Below are 20,020 nucleotides of genomic sequence, written 5' to 3'. Positions count from 1 at the left end.
AGGCTGACAGGTCACTTCCGGAGATATAAAGCAATGATCCAAAGTACTTGTACTTGGGGGTGAGGTATTGGGAAGGTTTTGTGGTCAGCGGAGCAAAACCTGGGACATATGAGGCCTAAGCATTCCTTGTGGAACCAGGAGGAGCACTCGGGTTCTTTCCGTCCCTTAAGGAAACTAGAAAAAATAAAATCCACTCATCTTCCTTGGCCTCTCTGGCCCCAGCTACTTGTGCTGTTAGGTTAGCTTGGGAAGGAAAGCCTCTTGTTGGCCTCATGTTAAAATTGCAGCAATGACCCATTGCTGTCATCAACTTACTTAAAGGAGGATCTCACCACTTTGTTGAGTAGCCCTCTCACCTGCTTAGATGAGATGGTTAATAACGCAGTCCACATCTCTTTAACTTAAAAAGTGAATTGAACTGATTTTATTTAAATGGCAAGGTTCAGCACTAAAGTTAATATAAAATGTGTTCATTTTCCAAGCTTCAAAAATGGAGGTGTGGGGGGGTGTGGCAAAGTCAGCTGCTGATGTTGTCATTGTTTTGTATCTTTATTAACTTTAAAGGATTGAGTATTAGTACCAAACAAATGGTGGCACACTATACAAATCTTATGACCTCAGTCATTTTAATAATGATTTAAGTGACAAAAACGATGCACATTGCTTACTGGTAACGTAAATTTGATTATTTCCCTGCTGCTCCCAAGTAAGGAGTTTATTTACAAAATACGTTTATATAATACAATAATCCAGGAGCATTACCTAAAGTGAGGTAGAAATCACATTGTTTTATGATGTCAAGAGTACATCATGTACAATGTATCTCACTAATTTTACAATATTCACCACTGCCATCTCCACAGCTTCCCTTTTTAATGATGAGCTGTAGAAAGTCAACATGTGCTGCCTTACTGGATCTGAGACTCCTCTGTTGATAGTGCTTTAGGTCAAGCTCTCTAGGCCAACTTTTCATGTCAACAGCACATTTCAAGTGGTGGGCTTTGGTGGGGGCTGTGGCAAGGGACATAAGTTAGAATCCTCCAAATTGTCAGCACCATTTAGCTTGGAGCCTAGAGTTGCTCATTCTCATTTTTCTGGATTCCCAAATTTGGGGTTACAGTGTGAGATCATATAATCCAATTGCATTGTCTGTAGGGTTGTCCATGGTTACATTTTCTTTTACATAGCAACACAGGAGGAAAACTTCAGAAACCTGCTCTACAGAGCCATCTAATGTCCAGAACATGCAATTACATTGTGACGGTTAGAAAATAGAATGGGAAATGTTGACAGCAAGATATGACAGAAATTTGCAACAACTGAAAATAAGGGTTTGTGAACAGCGTCCTCTAATGTTTCCAGCACTGCCTGCAACGCTCCCTGGCTGTTTCCACACTGACTTAGCAGTGCTCCCTGGTGGTTCACTCACTCACTTGACAGCACTACCTGGTGGTTCCTGTAGTGTTAGGGTGTTCGGGACTGTAGGGATTACTGTAGGACTGAGGAAACAGTTTCACCTACATTATGATATAATCACATGGGAGAGGTAGAGTGTAACAGTGAGTCTGGTAGAAATCGGTATGAAGATAGCATGTAGTCAGGACTTTATTCTATGTAGTTATGTGTTATTAATAAGTTATTAATGTGTTATTAATAATCAACCATACAAGCCTCTAGACCTCTTCATGAGGCAACATACAACCTTACAACACAATGGCAGCAGGCAAAGGACCCCAAGATTCCAAAGAATGAAGTAGTAAAGAAACTGCACTCTGACCTGAGAGAAGTGTGTCGAACTTGAAGACCTTGAATACACATCTGGAAATCACCTAAGAAACTCCATTACCGGCATGGAGGCTGAATGGCAGAAGATCCACTGTGCAGCGTAAGAGGGCTCCGCCAGAGCTTGTGGAGGTCCATTGCAAGGCCCAGTTGGAAGCAGGGTTAAAGGACCTAGCCAGATCTCAAAAGGGTAAGCAAGCTCCAAAAAAAAAGGCTGAAATAAATTCTTAAATTTGGCGCAATAATCAGGCAGCACTGACAGGCCGATTGTTTTAATGAGCACAGCTTGAAGAACGCTGCAGCTGGATCCAGAGTTGGTGTCATAACACGCGCGAAAGGAATTTAGAGAAGTCAGAGCAAAAAAGTGGCTTCAATTTCATTTTCCAAGTTTAGGAAAGTAACTAGCTAGCCAAAACAATTCATTCAAAAGATTTTCTGCAGAATCGCTGAAGTTTAAAACAGCTCTGTAACCATGATGAGAGCCTGCCAAATCCTGACAAGCACAGAGAGAGAAAAAATTACTGCAGCACCATTTAAAAAAAAATTAAAACTGTATTCCCCCATTCTGAAAGTGGTAAATCAACATTGCCCCAGGCAATTAAGGCAGATGCAAGGGCCAGACCTGCCGCAAAATTGGACATTATGGAGAAGAAAATTAAGATATATGATAGCATCAGGCTTGAATAAGAAAACAGAGGCTGAACAAGTGCACACACTATTATATTCAGCAGGTCCAATAGCCAATGACATAATTACCAGACAAGGAATAAATGAACCTTCCAATAGTGGGAGTGGCCAATTATACTATTTTGGATACACTCCAACCTAAAGAAGATCTGACTTTGAAAAAAGCCATCTAAATTATCAGACAATCAGAAATCTGCCAGCAAAACTGATCCATTTTACATGGCAAAGTTAGACCGTGACACAGAGCAACCCCAACAGTCCAGCTCATAAAACAACAGCCCACCTTGTCAATACCATTCAGGATCTTGTATATATCAATCAAATCACCCTTCACTCTTCTAAACTCCAGTGGAAACAAGCCCAGTCTGTCCAACCTATCCTCATCAGGCAACCCGCTCATTCCAGGTATCAATCCAGTAAACCTCTTCTGAACCGCCTCCAACACATTTATATCCTTCTTTAAATAAGGAGACCAAAACTGCACACAGTTTTTGAGGTGCGGTCTCAGCAATGCCCTGTATAACTGAAGCATAACATCCTTACTTTATGTTCAATCCCTCTCATAATAAAGGATAGCATTTCATTAGCCTTCTTAATTACATGCTGTACCTGCGTACCAACTTTTTGTGACTTGTGTACTAGAACACCTAGATCCCTCTGCACCTCAGAAGTATGCAGCCATTCTCCATTTAACTAATACTGTTTTGTTCTTCTTGACAAAGTGAAAAACTTCACATTTGCCCACATTAAACTTCATTTGCCAGGTTTTTGTCCACTCACTCAGCCTATCTATATCCATCAGCAACCTCCTCACGTCCTCTTCACAACATACTTTCCTACCTATCTTTGTGTCATCAGCAAATTTAGCTACCATGTCTTATTTCCCCTCATCTAAGTCATTAATGTAAATCGTAAAATGTTGAGGCCCCAGCACAGACCCCTGCGGAACTCCACTCATCACATCCTGCCAAACAAAAAAGACCCATTTATGCATGCTCTCTGTTTTCTGCCAGCCAGCCAATCTTCTAGCCATGCTAATTATGTTACCCCCTACACCATGCACTTTTATTTTCTGTAGTTACTTTTGATGTGGCACCTTATCAAATGCCTTCTGGAAATCCAAGTACAGTATGTCCACAGGCTCCCCTTTATCCATCACGCATGTTACTCCTTCAAACAACTCCAATAAATTGGTTAAACATGATTTTACTTTCACAAAACCATGCTGACTCTTCCCAATTGCCTTGAGCTCTTCTAAGTGCCCAGCTTTAACCTCAATGATCGATTCTAACAACTTATCCATGACAAAAGTCAAGCTAACTGGCCTATAATTTCCTGTTTTCTGCCTCCCTCCCTTCTTGAATAGAGGGGTTATATTTGCTACTTTCCAGTCTGATGGAACCTTTCCAGAATCTAGCGAATTTTGGAGAATTAACACCAGCACATCGACTACCTCATTAGCCACCTCTTTTGAGACCCTAGAATGTAAGCCATTGGGACCGAGAGACTTGCCAGCCTGCAGCTCCATCAATTTGCTCAGTATGGTTTCCCTAGTGATTTCAATTTCACAAAGTTCCTCTCTCCCTTTTATCTCCTGATTTGCAGCTATTACTGGAATGTTTTTTGTATCTTCTTTAGTGAACACAGAAGCAAATTATTCATTCATTAAGGTATTCAACATTAAGGTTGGACGAGCAGGGCCTTTAATTGGCTTAATTATCCTGTCAATGGCCTCAATTGGCCATTGACAGATCGGCGGGGAGACAGCTGATTGCGCTGTCCGCCTTCCTTCCTGAATATTTAAATGGAGTGGGATGACGTCAGCGGTTCTCAACAAAAAAATTCTGGCCCTTAAGTTTGATGCTTTCCTTAACTTCTTAAGTTAACCATGGATAGTGGGTCCTCCCCTTAGAATTTCTCTTTATAGTAAGAATGTACTTATTTTGAATACTTTGAAATGTCCCCTTAAATGTCTGCTACTGCTTCTCTATTGCTCAATCCTCTAGCTTGGTATCCCAGTTCACTTCAGCTAGCTCAGCTTTCATCCCCACAAAGTTGCCCTTGTTTAAGTTTAAAATACTAGTCTCAGATCCACTCTTCTCCCTTTCAAACTGGATGTAAAATTCAATCATATTGTGGTCGCTGCTACCTAGGGGTGTCTTGACTCTGAGGTCATTAATTAATCCTGTCACATTACACAATACCAAGTCTAATATAACCTGCTGTCTGGTTGGTTCCAGAACATGCTGTCTTAAGAAACTATCTCAAAAACATTCTAAGAACTCCTCATCCAGGCTACTACTGCCAATCTGATTTTTCCAGCTCATATAGATTAAAATCACCCATGATTATTGCCATCCCTTTATCACAAGCACCAATATTTTCTCTTGAATACTTTGTTCTACACTGTGGCCACTGTTAGGGGGCCTGTAGACCACTCCCACTAATGTTTTTCTTTCCCCTACTATTCCTTATTTCCACTCAAACTAATTCTATATCCTGATATCCTGAACCAAGGTCATTTCTAACTATTGCACCACTGTCCTCTTTGATTAACAGTGCTACCCCTCCACCTTTACCTAGCTTCCTATTCTTTTTGAAGGTCATGTACCCCTCAATATTAAAGACCCAAACTTTGTCATCCTGCAGCCATGGGCAGAATTTTCTGGCTGACGTGCAGGTGGCGGAGCCCACACACCAGTGCTTTGTTGGCCAGGGCCTGCAGCTGAACTGCCAGACACAGGCAAAAGCAACTGTTGACCTGAAGTAACCTAAGTCCAGTTGCTAGCCTGAGTAACTTTTGAAACCTGACTCCAGTCACTAGGTCCGAACTGGCTAGAAACGGTTTCAAAGTAGCTGAGTGTCTTGAAGACAAAGGAAATGTGATGTGTCCTTATTTAGAAACAGAGAAACGAGGTGATCCTGCAAGTCTTGGAACAGAGCCAATGGAGAAGATGCCACAGATCAGGCAAGCAGGCCTAAACCAACGGGAAGAGAGACAGCACAGCTTGAAGAGATATGATTCCATATAATACTGAGAGGATTTCGGGCGAGGGCAATGAGACTCCGAAGACCAATCATCGCAGAAGCAGAAGAACCTACATCAGCAACGTAGAGACGCAAGAGAGAGAGAATGGAATGCCAGGCCAGCATCACCTCTCCTTTTTGAGTATTAGCTTTTATATTTTGTGGGTGTGCGTTTAGACCCTAGATTTGGGTATAAAACTGTATAACCTGCTGTAAACTGCATGTCTATATTTAACCAGACATATAAGCTATATGTAAATAATCTAACGACGTGAATAAAGCGAATTTAGAGTTAAGAGAGAATTTACTCTTCTCCTCTGTGCACTAAGCCAATAACCATTACCGGTGATCTCCGGCAACATATTTGGCATCCCTGGGTGGGCTTGAGGATAAATCTCTCCGTTGAGTCAGCGGGAGACTCGAGCCAAACTGAGTGGGCAAAGTACACAGAGAACAGGAGTTTGGGTTAATTCATAGCTGTTAATATAAGATGACGAATCAAAGGGAATCTCCAAGCCCTGGGGACTTGGACTGCTTTGACTGGAAGGCACTCCTTCAAAAATAGGTAATAGGGAAGTGGCCGCAATATGGGGAGTATGCGGGTCACATTGGTGGCAAGGGAAAACCCGCTGGGGAAGCCCTTTGGAGAATTGCGCAAACAAAGATGTCAGATAAGACATTTAAAAAGGTACAGAAGTCCGTAGCGATCGGATGTTTATTTGAGGAATGGATAGAATGTCAACAGCAGGCTAGGAGAGAGCGGGACAAACTAGAGGAAGAGAATAAAAACCCCCGTGAAGAGATAGCCCCCCTTAGTAAGAAGGTAACTGATTTAAAGGGACAGAGAAGTGCGGATTTGATGTACATGAACCAATATCAGTTACAGTGCGAAACATTGGCTAATGAAAAGAGTAAGAGAGAGGGAGAAGCCCAAGCAGCTAAAGCTGAGGTGGAGGAATGGAAACAACATTGTAGTGATTTAAAAACTGCTATGAATGTGATTCACAGAGCAGCTCAGGAAAAGAGGAGCAGTGCTGGTGATCACACAAAGTGTCAGAAACTGATAATGAAGCTGCAAGAACAGCTAGCCACACAGAGGGGCATACTGTGTGCTTTTGCACCCGGAAGAGGTGAAGTAAGTGGTCAACGGTATATAAATTGGGATGATTTAGCAGACAGGGTGGATAGATACAGCAACGGTGACGGGGAACCTCCACCAGAGGATCCACTGCCGGCATATATTCCAGAGCCGGGAAAACTGTCTGCTCCAATGGCCCCCCTTGTAACCACTAGAGCACGGGTAGGGGCAGATGGCCATATGACACATTCCACCCCAGTTGGAGTACAAGACCTGAGGGATATTGTGAAAGATATTGGGACATGTGCACTCGGGGATGATCCTAAGGAGTTGTTCCTAGTGGTCAGGCAACAGAGAGGGGTACATGGCTTAGACGATGCTGAGGAAAGAAAATTAATTCTAATGTGCCGACACCCACATATACACTCCGCCCTACCGGAGGAAAAAAAACTTGGTAGAGGCACAAATGAGGGCTTAAAGGACCAGGTATTATCTGTCATGGGCGATAACAGAGGGGACCCAATGGAGGTGCTGGTGAAATGCTATCAAAGAAAAGGTGAACACCCCACCGCATTTTTGCCTTGCATTTGGGCGGTGTTTCAGGGGGTTTATGACACAGGCTGAGATAAGGAAAATTTATAGCTGGAGGTTAGGAACCGATGGCTGAGAACACTAGTGTCACATGGCACTGAGGAGTCGAGGAAAGCATTTGATCAGTTTGATCCCACTGATGACACACGTACAGAGCCCTGGATAATTAGGAAGATGGTTAAAGTATGGGAAAGGGAAACACCAAAACTACTCAAGGCATCCAGGGACAGAGCAATGCCTGTTAAGAATCAGGTGATAACCTGGAAAAATTAAGGGAGGGGACCTACTCAGAGGGAATCCCCTCCAGCTTATCAGACAGTGGGTAGAGGCAGAGGAAAAGGAAACTTCTCGGGAATGGGGAGAACTCAGGGCAAGGTGTCCAGGTGCTATAACTGTGACTGAGAGGGACACTTCGCAAGGGAAGTGAAGGGAAGGGAACTCGAGACGAGAGAATGCAGGTCGGGGAGGGAACCAGAGCCTACCCATGGAAGGGCCAAATAGGCCAAGTCCTCAGTGTGATATGATAGAAATTCCACCGAGTTCCGGGTTGTACCCCAATTTGCAATGACGGTCTCAGGCCTCTCCGTTATGGGTGTGTGATACTCAGTGGGATGACACGGGGAGACCCCTAGTGAATGGTAGGGTTGGAGGCCGCCCTATTACATTCCTTTGGGACACAGGGGGATTCTGCACCATTGTTAACACTACTCAGATCAATGACGTAGATTGGAAAATTCAAAACAAAATTATTCTAAACGGATTCACAGGGCATTCACAAGTAGGATATGTGAGTGTACCATTGGAAGTCGGCGTGGGAGACATAGTGATAGAGCATTCAGTTGTTCCTTATCAAATTACCAGAGAACAAGAACATATATTAGGAAGCGACTATATGGCCAAAGTGGGACTCTGCTTTGACCCCATTAATTGTATGATTTGGCAAATGCCTTTGGGCCTGGTAGGGGAATATCAAGATAGGATATGCACGATCAGGGAAATGTGGATAGAACCAGGAGAAATGAGTGACGATTGTGAAGTACAATAAATTATCGCACAAAACTCAATAGTATTTGCCCGACATAAACATGATTGTGGGGAAATGACCAGGAGTGTGTGTATACAAGGTCCAGACCCCAAACCATAAAAGCAGTATGGTTTCCCAAAACAAGCAGAAGAAGAGATAGAGAAGGTGATACAGAGTCTGCTGCAGCAAGGGATGTTAAGCCCAATAGTTCCTACTAACAACACGCCAACTTGCCCGGTGGGGAAACCCGACGGTAGCTGGCGACTAACAATAGACTACAGGGAATTAAACAAAGTCACCCCGTTAACAGCCCCTACTGTAGCAACAAACCCAGAGACAGTAGTTTGACAAAATGAGGATGTGCAGCGGTTTACGGTTTTGGACATAAGTAATGGTTTTTGGTCTATTCCACTGGAGAAAGTATGTCGATATAAATTCGCGTTTACTTTCCAAGGGCGGCAAGATACTTGGACTGCCCTGCCGCAGGGATTTCACAATTCCCCGTCCATATTTCACCAACGGCTGAGGGATGGGTTAAAAGGATTCTCGAGGCCTGAATGTCTAGTGCAGTATGTAGACGACTTACTCCTACAAACTAAAACCAAAAAGGAACATTATCAACTGCTAAGTGAATTACTGCAGTTGTTACATGACTTGGGATTAAAGATTAACCCTAAAAAAGTGCAGATCATGAAACACAAAGTTACTTACTTGGGAATGACTCTGACACCGGGGAAGAGGGACATTGACAAGCGAAGGATAGAGACAGTTGGCAGACTCCCTGTTCCGCAGGATGTAAAAGGGTTAAGGTCTTTCTTAGGCTTGGTGGGATATTGCAGGGACTACACTGATGGATTCACCACAAAAGTGGCCCTTCTAATGGAATTATTAAAAAAGGATGTGGCCTGGGAGTGGAAGACAGAACACACCCAGGCCATGACCACTCTAAAGCAAACATTAGCTGCCGCGTGCTCTGAAAACCCCAACTCCAACTGAGCCGTTTTCATTGGAGGTGGCTACCACAGACACCACCCTTTCGGCAGTTCTATTACAGGAGACACAAGGGAAATTACGACCAGCAGTGTACGTCTCACGTATGCTCTCATCTGTAGAGCAGGGGTATAAAGTATGTGAAAAACACTTGCTAGTTGTCTTTTGGGCAGTGCAGCATTTTACCTATATAGTGGGACCAAACTCACTTACAATATTAACAGAACACACCCCTGTACAGCTATTGTTAGACGGAAGGATTAAGGATGGTGCAGTTAGCCAAAATAGAATCACTAGATAGGCATTGTTGCTGCAAGGTAGAAATATAACCGTAAAGGGGGTAAAAACCACTACTATGTTAGCAGACAACTTAGTTTATCAGGGAGAAAAACATGAGTGTCAATTGATGATAGCAAATGACCCCAAGGATCCATTTGTATCAAAAGAAAAGAGAGGAAGACAGGGCCTGAAAGTAGAAAAACAAAGGAAACAGGAAAGGAAGAACCCTATTTTAAAATTTTTGTGGATGGCTCTTCATCAATACAGGAGGGAGAAAGGAGAACTGGCTTGGGATATACATGGAGGATGAACACAGACAGGAAAGATTTAGCGTGGCTTTGAAATTACCTAAAACCATGAGTGCGCAGGCAGCAGAACTAGCAGCCGTCGCATATGTGATTGGTCACCCGGAATACTTTCCGCCTAGATCAGTCATATATTCTGAGAGCATGTATGTTTGTAATAGCCTCACAGAACATTTGCCCCTATGGGATGCGAGAGGATTTGTCTCAGCAGATGGAAGGCCCCTTCCTTCGGCCCTGCTATTACGGTACATCTTTGAAGAAGCACAGGGGAAAGGATTTCGGGTCACAAAAGTGAAAGCCCATTCAAAACTATCTCCTGAAGGGAACAGGAAAGCTGATGAACTAGCAAAACAAGGTGCTGTATATGGACAGGAATGGCAGCCACCGATTGGGGAAATCGGGGGCCAGAAAGAGAAGCAGGTCAAAGTAACGGATTTAACGGAGGAGCAAAAGAAAGACGGAGAATTGAAAAAACTAATAGAAGGAGCAGAGTCAGGCACATACAAAAGGCACGAGGGGGTCTATATTCAAGATGGAGTGTTTTTTGTGAGGGAAAATTTGTGGTGCCAGAGGGGGGATGAAACCAAATTATCTACTGGTACCATGACTTATCCCCATAAAGGGACGGAGAGCACCCTGGATCAGATAAAGGTGGTGTGCTGGTGGCCAGGAATGAAAGGTGACATGGAACACTATATCAAGAATGGTTTGATCTGTGCACAACACAACCTGATAGAAATGTTAAGAAAGGGACCCTCCGACATACTAGACCAGTAGAAGGGCCTTGGACTTATTTACAGATAGACTATGTAGGGCCCCTTCTTCCAACTCCAGGAGGATACAAGTACATTCTAGTAATAGTGGATACCTTCATTAAATGGGTGGAAGCTTTTCCAACCAGGACAAACACAGCCAAAATTACTGCGAAAATTCAATTAGAGGTGTTTACCCCGAATCATAGAATCGGATCAGGGAACACATTTTACAGTCCAAGTAATACAAGATGTTATGACCCTTTTTAGGATCAGACAGCGATTCCACATACGCTATAGACCACAGTCTAGTGGAATTGTGGAAAGAATGAACCAGACATTGAAAAACATGATAGCCAAAATGGTGCAGCAGCACAAGACAACCTGGCAGGTTGTTCTGCCCTATGTGCTGAGAGGGAATAAGTGGGTTAGAAGAAATGGACGGTGTGGGTCTGATGCTGGAAGAAACAGGAGAATCTGTCACTTTGGTACCAGGATATCAACATGTGCAAGTGGTCTTCAATTTGACTGAACTCACTGCTCCAGAATGGTATTCATACACCACAAATCATTCATTTATCCACCTCCTTAGGAGACAGTTAAGCAGGAACGAGTTTAGGCCAGTAAAGAAAAGGGAAAAAAAGAGGGCTGTTGGAACTAGCAGGGGCAGGTTATGCATCAGGAGTGGCAACAGTCAACACGTTGGACATAGCAGAATTGAAAAATCAGATACAATCCCTCCAGCAGAAAATGTAAGTTATTACTGGAGAGGGTTATCAGGATCAGATACAAACCAGCCAAATAGGTTAGGATGCATCACGAGTGACCCTAGACACAGTTAAATTGCTGAAACCTTTACAGGATACAATGAAATTGATCATTGACAGTACGGCTAATACTTCAGAGGAGGCCCATAAGGCTGAGATGTGTACCCTATATACCAGCTGGATATTCACTATGATTAGTACTAATTTGTTATAGCTCTATGCACACCAAGTTCCAGACTGGGTGTCGGATGAGCAATTAGAGAAGAAACACCCCTTTGTCACTTCAGGAGTTTAACCTCAACTAATAGGGTGTTAGATACCTGTCATGAGGATAAAGGGAGATATTATGTTGGGGCGGTGTTTCATATTCCCTGGCATAGAAGCAATTTGACATACCCTTTAAAAAGAGTTCATAACGTGGGCAAGTATCGTGAGGGCACTTGGATATCTTTGAGCAACCCACCATCTCATGCTATCGTAACAGATGGTGCTGAGAAAGGGGTAGATTTATCAAAGTGTCACCAAGGAAGGAGTCACTGGGCCTGTCCAGAAGAGATAACAGGACAGAAACTCACTAATTGCGGGTTTAGTATTTATGAAAATTGTTCATTGTCCATTCTGCCTGTTAACAGCCAGTCCTTTTTACAATACCCTCTTGTGGAACAAATGTATTACATAGCTACAGCGGCTACGAACTATAGCAAAGGATGGAAACAGTGCCCTCTAGAAGGACACAGTGTGGCCATTAACAATATGACCTTAGATCTGGTTGTCGGTGGACAAGTTCTGCCTAAGCCGATAATAAATGTAAACCTCACAGTCCAATGTACTGATATAGACCAGGATTTGCAGAAATATGTTCCTACTGAACTACCACCTATTCCGCACCTGACTGCAGATTGGACACAAATAGCGGAGAAAGCCAATGAGATAATTCATTCAATGGACTAAACATACTAAAATAATTAGAACTCATGCTGATAAAGCAGAGGAACTGCTACGGGACCTCGAGTTCTGGGATGTTTTGGAATTGGGGATCTAATGTTCAAATACATCCATGGGTCAGGATTTTATCACATGCTGCTGTAGTTGTGATCATATGTGCATTAATACTTGTCGTATTCAATATATATCAACTTAGAAGGTGGAAATTGAAATTTTGCACCGATTGAATGTTAGTGCTAGAATGAAACAGAAAAAATGATTATCAGTATAAGGATACTGTGTGAAGTATATTTCATATACGGTTCTCTTTTATATTTTTATATAACCATATGATATCGCGGATGTAACATGCCCATTGGGGGACAATGACAACCTCAGGATTCTACACAGAAAGGGAGAATAATGATCCTAAGATAAGTATCTTTGGATCAAAAGGGGGTTGATGTTGACCAGGGGCTGCAGCTGAATTGCTGACACAGGCAAAAGCAACTTTTGACCTGAAGTAACCTGAGTCCAGTTGTTGGCCTGAGTAACTTTTGAAACCTGACTCCAGTCATTGGGTCAAAACTGGCTAGAACCGGTTTCAAATTAGCTGAGTGTCTTGAAGACAAAGGAAATGTGATGGGTTCTTATTTAGAAACAAAGATGCAAGTCTTGGAAAAGAGCCAACGGAGAAGATGCCACAGATCAGGCAAGCAGGCCTAAACCAACGGGAAGAGAAACAGCACAGCTTGAAGATATACGATTCAGTAAAATACTGAGAGGATTTCGGGCATGGGGCAGCGAGACTCCAGAGACCAACCATCGCAGAAGCAGAAGAACCTACGACAGCTACGTAGAGACGCAAGAGATAGAGAACAGAACGCTTGGCCAGCGTCAGCTCTCCTTTTCGGGTTTAGCTTTTATATTCTGTGACCAATCAGGAAGTGTCAGAGAAACGTAGTGGGTGTGCATTTAGATCCTAGATTTGGGTATAAAACTGTATAAACTGCACGTCTATATTTAACCAGACATATAAGCTATATGTTGAGGATCTAACAATGTGAATAAAGCGAATTTAGAGTTAAGAGAGAATTGACTCTTCTCCTCTGTGTACTAAGCCAATAACTGTTACCGGTGATCTCCGGCAACAGCTTAAAATGTTGCGTGAGCGTCCTGACGTCAGCGTATGGCATCACGATATTTAGGTCGGCGGGCGCACTCAGCAGCGGGACACTCACCCGGCATTATTTGAAGGCCTTGTTAAGGCCCTTAACTTGCCAATTGTCCAGCAGTTTGAGGGGCCCGTGCGAACTTTGGGTTGGCTGTCGGGACCAACGGGCAGACGGGTAGGAGATTTTTTTAATAAAACTCATGCACTGGCGGGATATGTGGACTCAGAGGGGTTGTTCATGTTTTCCACAAAGTTTTAATTGCAGAAAGTGTTTTAAAGTTGCCTGTGTGATTGTTAGCAGTTCACATCGATTTCCAAGTGCTTTTTGTGTGCTTTGAAACCAGTCTGCAGACAGTAATCTTTCTCGGGCCTGCAGCTTTCTGGAGGCCTCCATTTAGCCTGGAGGTATGGGTTCTTTTGGACAGGGTAATGTGGGGCGCATTGGCTGAAAGGGTGGTGGAGCCCCCAAACCCCCTAAGATACAATAAGTCTTTGGCTGTACAGCAGCGGCATCTTAGGCCACGGTTATAGTGGTCACAAATGGGATAAGGTGACTTTGGAAGGTGGTGGAGACGCGAATCCTCAAGGGACTGAGGGACCTTTGTGTATGACCCAAACGTCAGAATGTCTCAGTCTGTGAATGAGCTTTGTTGCAGCATTAACAATTGCTTTGGATGGTGGGCAGACAGAGTATATGGGACTGTGGACCTCAAATACCTGCCCACCGGACCCTAGCCTCGCCGCCCCCAGCAGCCCTGGCCTCCTGCCTCCTGCCCAGCTTCATGGTCTGTTCTTCAAATGTTGTGAGGTGCTGGAGCAGGGCGTGCTCACCTCCAGTCCTCTGGGGCTCCCGCTGATTGCGTTGACTTTTTGCCTGCAGAACAGAGAAGAGGATTTATTGGGGCTGATCGTTCATGTACTCTGCATAGGCATGCCACACCCCAACCACATTTGCCTATCTGAGGCCTCCAGCAGCTCCTGTCCACACTACTGGTGATCAGTCCCCAGAAGATAGTACAGCTGCTCCCAACCCCCTCCCCAACGGCCACCTTGGACACATTTGGCACCCATCGCTTTGAATCGCACACAGGTCTTAACGCCCATGGCAAGGAGACGCAACTAGGTGTGGCGCCGATGCCAGCAGATGCAACTTGGCCACAACACATTGAGGGACCCCTTGCACCATCTCATCACCATCAATATGACATGTGTTGGAGTTCTGAGTATGTGTTTAGCGGCTTCCTCTGCAGGTTGCCCCCAGACTACTCAAATGCCACAAAGACCAACATATGCTGTGGGGAGAACCCATCTTCTCCTCAACCGCTAAGGCTGATGTAAACATGGTCAGTACCCATTTGCCCACCCAGCGTGTGCCAAATGCCCAAAGCAGTACGACAGCAAGATGTGGGAGGGCAAGGTGGGGGGGGGTGGAATCAAAGGCTAAGGCTGCCTTCTGGGTCAAATGGCCAAGACTGACATGGTACTCACCCGTCCAGAGTGCAGCAGATCATTGAATCTTTTTCTGTACTGGGTGCCAGTGCACTGCACATCATCATGGGCGCTTACAGCATCACCAACCTCCTCCCACGCCTGGCTGGTGACATGGGGGGCCCTCCTCCTCCCATCATCCAGATACAACACATGCCGACAGCTGGAAACCTCTTGCAGGAGGACAGCAAGCCATGCATTGGAAAATCGGGGGGCACAGTGGCCCCCTGCTGGCCTCTCCTGCAGCCTGCCCCCCATCTCCTGCTCATGCTGCTGTGGAACCACAGCTCCCTCCCTCGCTCCCCGAGTGGCCATGGTGCACTGCCTCAAGCAGGCTGCCTGGCCACACTTTATACAGGCTGCGGGCTCCCCATTAGAACCGGCAGTCTGAGGCCGCCCGCCCCCGCCCCCGTGCCTATTTTCCCATTCTCCATGGCAGTCGCTAACCTGCTGGGTGGGCCTTAATTGGCCCGCCTGTGGAAAATGGCGGCGTGGCCGTTTTGGCAGTGGCGATCGGCTGCCCACCCGCCGCCAAGTCGGTCAGGCCCACCCGCCCATCACATGGAAAATTCTGGCCCATGTCTCTGTAATTGCTATCAGATCATATTTATTTACTTCAATGTGGGCCATCAATTCATTTACTTTGTTATGAATGCTACACGCATTCAGATAGAGAGCTTTCAGTTTTGCCTTTGTTACCTTTGTAACATCTAGACTTGACTGTTGATGTATTCTTAGGTTTTTTCTCTCTGTCCCTTCCTGCCATTCTCTGACCCTCATTTCTCATATTACTATTTTGCCCCCATGTCTTGACTCTACACCTTGAATTGCTACCTCTACCCATGCTTGATCCCTCACCCCTCTTGTTTAGTTTAAAGCTCTCTCTATGCTTCCCCAGTTATGTGACTTGCGAGGACGCTCCTTCCAGCATGGTTCAGGTGTAAACTGTCCCAACAGTACAGTCCCCACTTTCCCCAGCCCTGATGCTAGTGCCCCACAAACCGGAACTCACATCTCCCACACCAGTCTTTGAGCTGCGCATTCATCTCTCTAGACTTATTTGCCTTATGCCAATTTGCACCTGGCTCAGGCAATAATCCTGAGATTATTACCTTTGAGGTTCTGCTTCTTAGTTTGGTACCTAGCTCCTCATACTGACTTTGCAGAACTTCTTTTCTACTTCTACCGATATCATTGGTAACTCCATGGACCATGACAACTGGATCGTCCCCCTCCCATGGTAAGTTCCTCTCCAGCCCTGAGCAGGTGTCCCGAAACCTGGCAAGGGCAGGAAATATAGCTGTCTGGACTCTTGCTCTTTGCTGCAGAGGACAATGTCAATCCCCCTCACTATACTATCCCCTACTACCACAACATTCCTTTTTGCTCATCCTGCTTGAACAGCTTCTTCTACCACAGTGCCATGGCCAGTCAGCTCATCCGCTTTGCAGACCTCGCTTTCATCCACACAGATTGTGAGCATCTCAAACCTGTTTGACAAGTGCAAAGTCTGAGGCTCCTTCACTACTGTCTGCTCGGTCATATTACCTTCCTCACTAATAGTCATTTTCTAAGAGCAGCTGGATGGAAGCCACCTACCAGTATATTATGAGTCTAGGGGGCTGTCAGACACAGAGATGCGGTATGCAATTATTGAAAAGGGGGCTTGTGAAAAGTTCTCTGACTATATTGTTGGGCTGAAAATGACCATTGAGACAGATCACATACCATTGGTCTCACTGTTAGATGAGAAAGAACTCGCCAGGAAGCCCACCCAGAAATGCAGAGATTCTGCTTGTGTCTCATATGCTTTGTAAATGAGACAGCGTACGTCCAGAGGAAGCATAAAATGACTGGGGACAGACTGTCCACGGCCACAGTCGACCATCCTGTGACACATGATGTCAATCTGGTTGACGACCTCGAGTCATGTTCCCGGTTTGTGACAACACAACTGCTGGTGAGCTCCAAAAGCTTCAACAGATAAGCCAGGGCAGAGGCAAGATGAAGAATGCATCTGTAATTTTCCTTTAAATTTTGTCTTTTGTTTTTGCAGTTTCCCTTTAAGGGGCTGCCTTTTAATTTGTCCCTTGATTTGTTAATTTAGTTGATTTGTTTTGACTCGAAATAGTTACATCCAACAGTACTGCCTACAAGTTTGGCCACTGCACCATTCGAATGGCAATGTTATGAAAATTTATATTGAGCAGCAGAAACACTTCACTTGAGTTTGGGAATGGATCTATTCACGTACCTCATCATTGTTAACTATTTCTCTCGGTGGATCAAAGTGATGCCCCTTTCTGGTCATTAGGCCGTTGAAAGAAATCTTTGTGATCTATGGGATGTTCGGCGTCCCAAACCTGGTGGTGTCCAACAATGGGCTGCAAGTCGCTAACGAATACTTCACTCATTTTGCCAGGAGTTGCTGATTTCAGCACCTCATCAGCTCCCCAAGGTGTCCACAATCTAACAATCAGGTGGAAAGGACCGTCCGCACTATTAAAATCCCCTTGAAGAAAAATGAAGAGTCTCCAATGGTACTTCTGACATATCGATCCACCCCACCATAAAGTTAGCCCCATCAGAGCTGCTGATGGACAGAAAACTTCGCACTCAACTTCCCATGCTGCCAAAGAAATTAATCCTTGGGTTGGCAGTCAGGCACTATCAGAAGGTTCAGGACTGAGAACAGTCCTATCGACAGCAACAAGCTTCCACCTACAATAGGAGCTGCATGTTAGAAATCTGCCCAGGCTAAGAGATAACAGACGGAGCAGAAGAAGTCTTCTCCTCATTCCTCATGGCAAACCTCCTATCACACATTTGAGTGAACCAGATGTTGAAACCCAAATTATTGCAACAGCAAGTACTGCAATTTCAACTCCAGACCAATAAAGTCAGCCCAAAGCAGTTGAGAGTACCACTCCTCCAAACTTGAAACAAACAAGATCTGGAAGAGTTGTAAAGTCCCCATATGGTGAAGTCAGAGATTTGGGGGGAGAAGGGATAGCATGTAAATATAATTGTAACTACATTTGGGTAAAGACTTGGAATGAAGAGTTGTAATTGAGTGTTGGGAACTGAAAGGGTTCATGTGGGACTGGGGAAATAGTACCACCCAAATTATGAAGGAGAGAGTCACATGGGAGCAGTAGAGCATAGTTGTGAGTCTGGTAATAATCAGCATGAAGGTATTACCTAGTCAGAACTGTATTCTATATAAAAGCAAAAAACTGCGGATGCTGGAAATCCAAAATATCCAAAGTATTCTGTATATATGTTTATAGTTATGTGTTATTAATAAACAGTTATTGTTCAACCATACAAGCCTCGAGGCCTCTTCATTAGACAACACACAATCTTACAGCAATGCTTGCATCGACTCGGCAAGGCTCCAAGGTGGTTCAGACACTGACCCAGCAGCACCCCCTGGTGGTTTGGAAACTTACCTGGCAGCGGCCCCAGGTGGTTCGGGCACTGATCCGGCAGCACCCACTGCTGGTTCGGATACTTTTCTTTCTTATTCATTCATGGGATGTGGGCTTCGCTGGCTGGGCCAGCATTTATTACCAATCCTTAGTTGCCTTTGAGAAGGTGATGGTGAGCTGCCTTCCTGAACCGCTGCAGTCCATGTGGTGTGGATACACCCACAGTGCTGTTAGGAAGGGAGTTCCCGGATTTTGACCCAGTGACAGTGAAGCAACGGCGATATATTTCCAAGTCAGGATAGTGAGTGACTTGGAGGGGAGCTTCTAGGTGGTGGTTTTCCCATCTATCTGCTGTCCTTGTCCTTCTAGATGGTAGTGGTCATGGGTTTGGAAGGTGCTGTCGAAGGAGCCTTGGTAAATTCCTGCAGTGCATTTTGTAGATGGTACATACTGCTGCAAGCGTGTGTCAGTGATGGAGAGTGAATGTTTGTGGATGTGGTGCCAATCAAGCAGGCTGCTTTGTCCTGGATGGTGTCAAATTCTTGAGCGTTGTGGGAATTGCACTCATCCAGACAAGTGGGGAGTATTCCATCACACTCCTGACTTGTGCCTTGTAGATGGTGGACAAGCTTTGGGGAGTCAGAGGTGGGTTACTTGTCACAGGATTCCTAGACTCTGACCTGCCCTTGTAGCCATAGTATTTATATGGCTAGTCCAGTTCAGTTTCTGGTCAATGGTAACCCCAGGATGTTGATAGTGGGGGATTCAGTGATGGTAATGCCATTGAGCATCAAGGGGCGATAGTTGGATTCTCTCTTGTTGGAGATGGTCACTGCCTGACACTTGTGTGGTCTGAATGTTACTTGCCATTTGTTAGCCCAAGCCTGGATATTGTCCAGCTCTTGCTGCATTTGGACTTACCTGGCAGCAACTCCTGGTGGTTCGGGCACTGACCTGGCAGTGTTCCCTGGTGGTTCCTGCATAGTCACAGTCATGTCCCCTGGTGGTTCAGGCACTGACACAGCAGCTACCCCCAGGCCACCAACACCCCCCCCCACCCCGCCTTCGCCCCTGCATCCCTGCTGGACCAGACACTGATTCCCATACAGTGCTCCTTATGGATTGGGTCCAGGTCCTGGCAGCAGACCCCTGGTGGAACCTGTACTAAACAGCAGCACCCCTGCTGGACCAGGCACTGTGCCCCTGAGAGCGCCCCTGTTGGATAGTGCCCCTGCCAGTTCCTGTACTGACCTGGCAGTGCCCCCTGATGGTTCCTGCACTGTCACTGTCTTGCCTCCTGGTGGTTCAGCAATGACACAAAATCACCTCCCATCCCTGCTGGACCAGGCACAGCTCCCCGGCAATGCCCCATGGCAAATCAGGCATTGCCCTGGTAGCGCCCACTGGTGGATCAGGCACTGCCCCTGACAGCGCCGACTGGTAGATCAGGTAACACCCCTGGCAGCACCCCTGGTGGACAGAACACAGGCCTTGGAAGCGCCCCCTGGTGGATAGGGTACTTTCCCCCGGCAGCGCCCCCCTGGTGGATAGAGCATTGCCCCCAGCAGCGCCAATTGGTGGATCGAGCACTGCCCCTGACAACTCCCCCTGGAGAATGGAGCACTGCCACGGCATCGCCCCCTGGTGGATAGGTGACTTACATCGGCAGTGCCCCCTGATGGATAGAGCACAGCCCACGGCAACCACCTCCACCCTGGTGG

This window comes from Carcharodon carcharias, chromosome 11, assembly GCF_017639515.1.
Source record: "Carcharodon carcharias isolate sCarCar2 chromosome 11, sCarCar2.pri, whole genome shotgun sequence".
Lineage (NCBI taxonomy): Eukaryota > Metazoa > Chordata > Chondrichthyes > Lamniformes > Lamnidae > Carcharodon > Carcharodon carcharias.
This window is presented reverse-complemented; position numbering follows the sequence as displayed.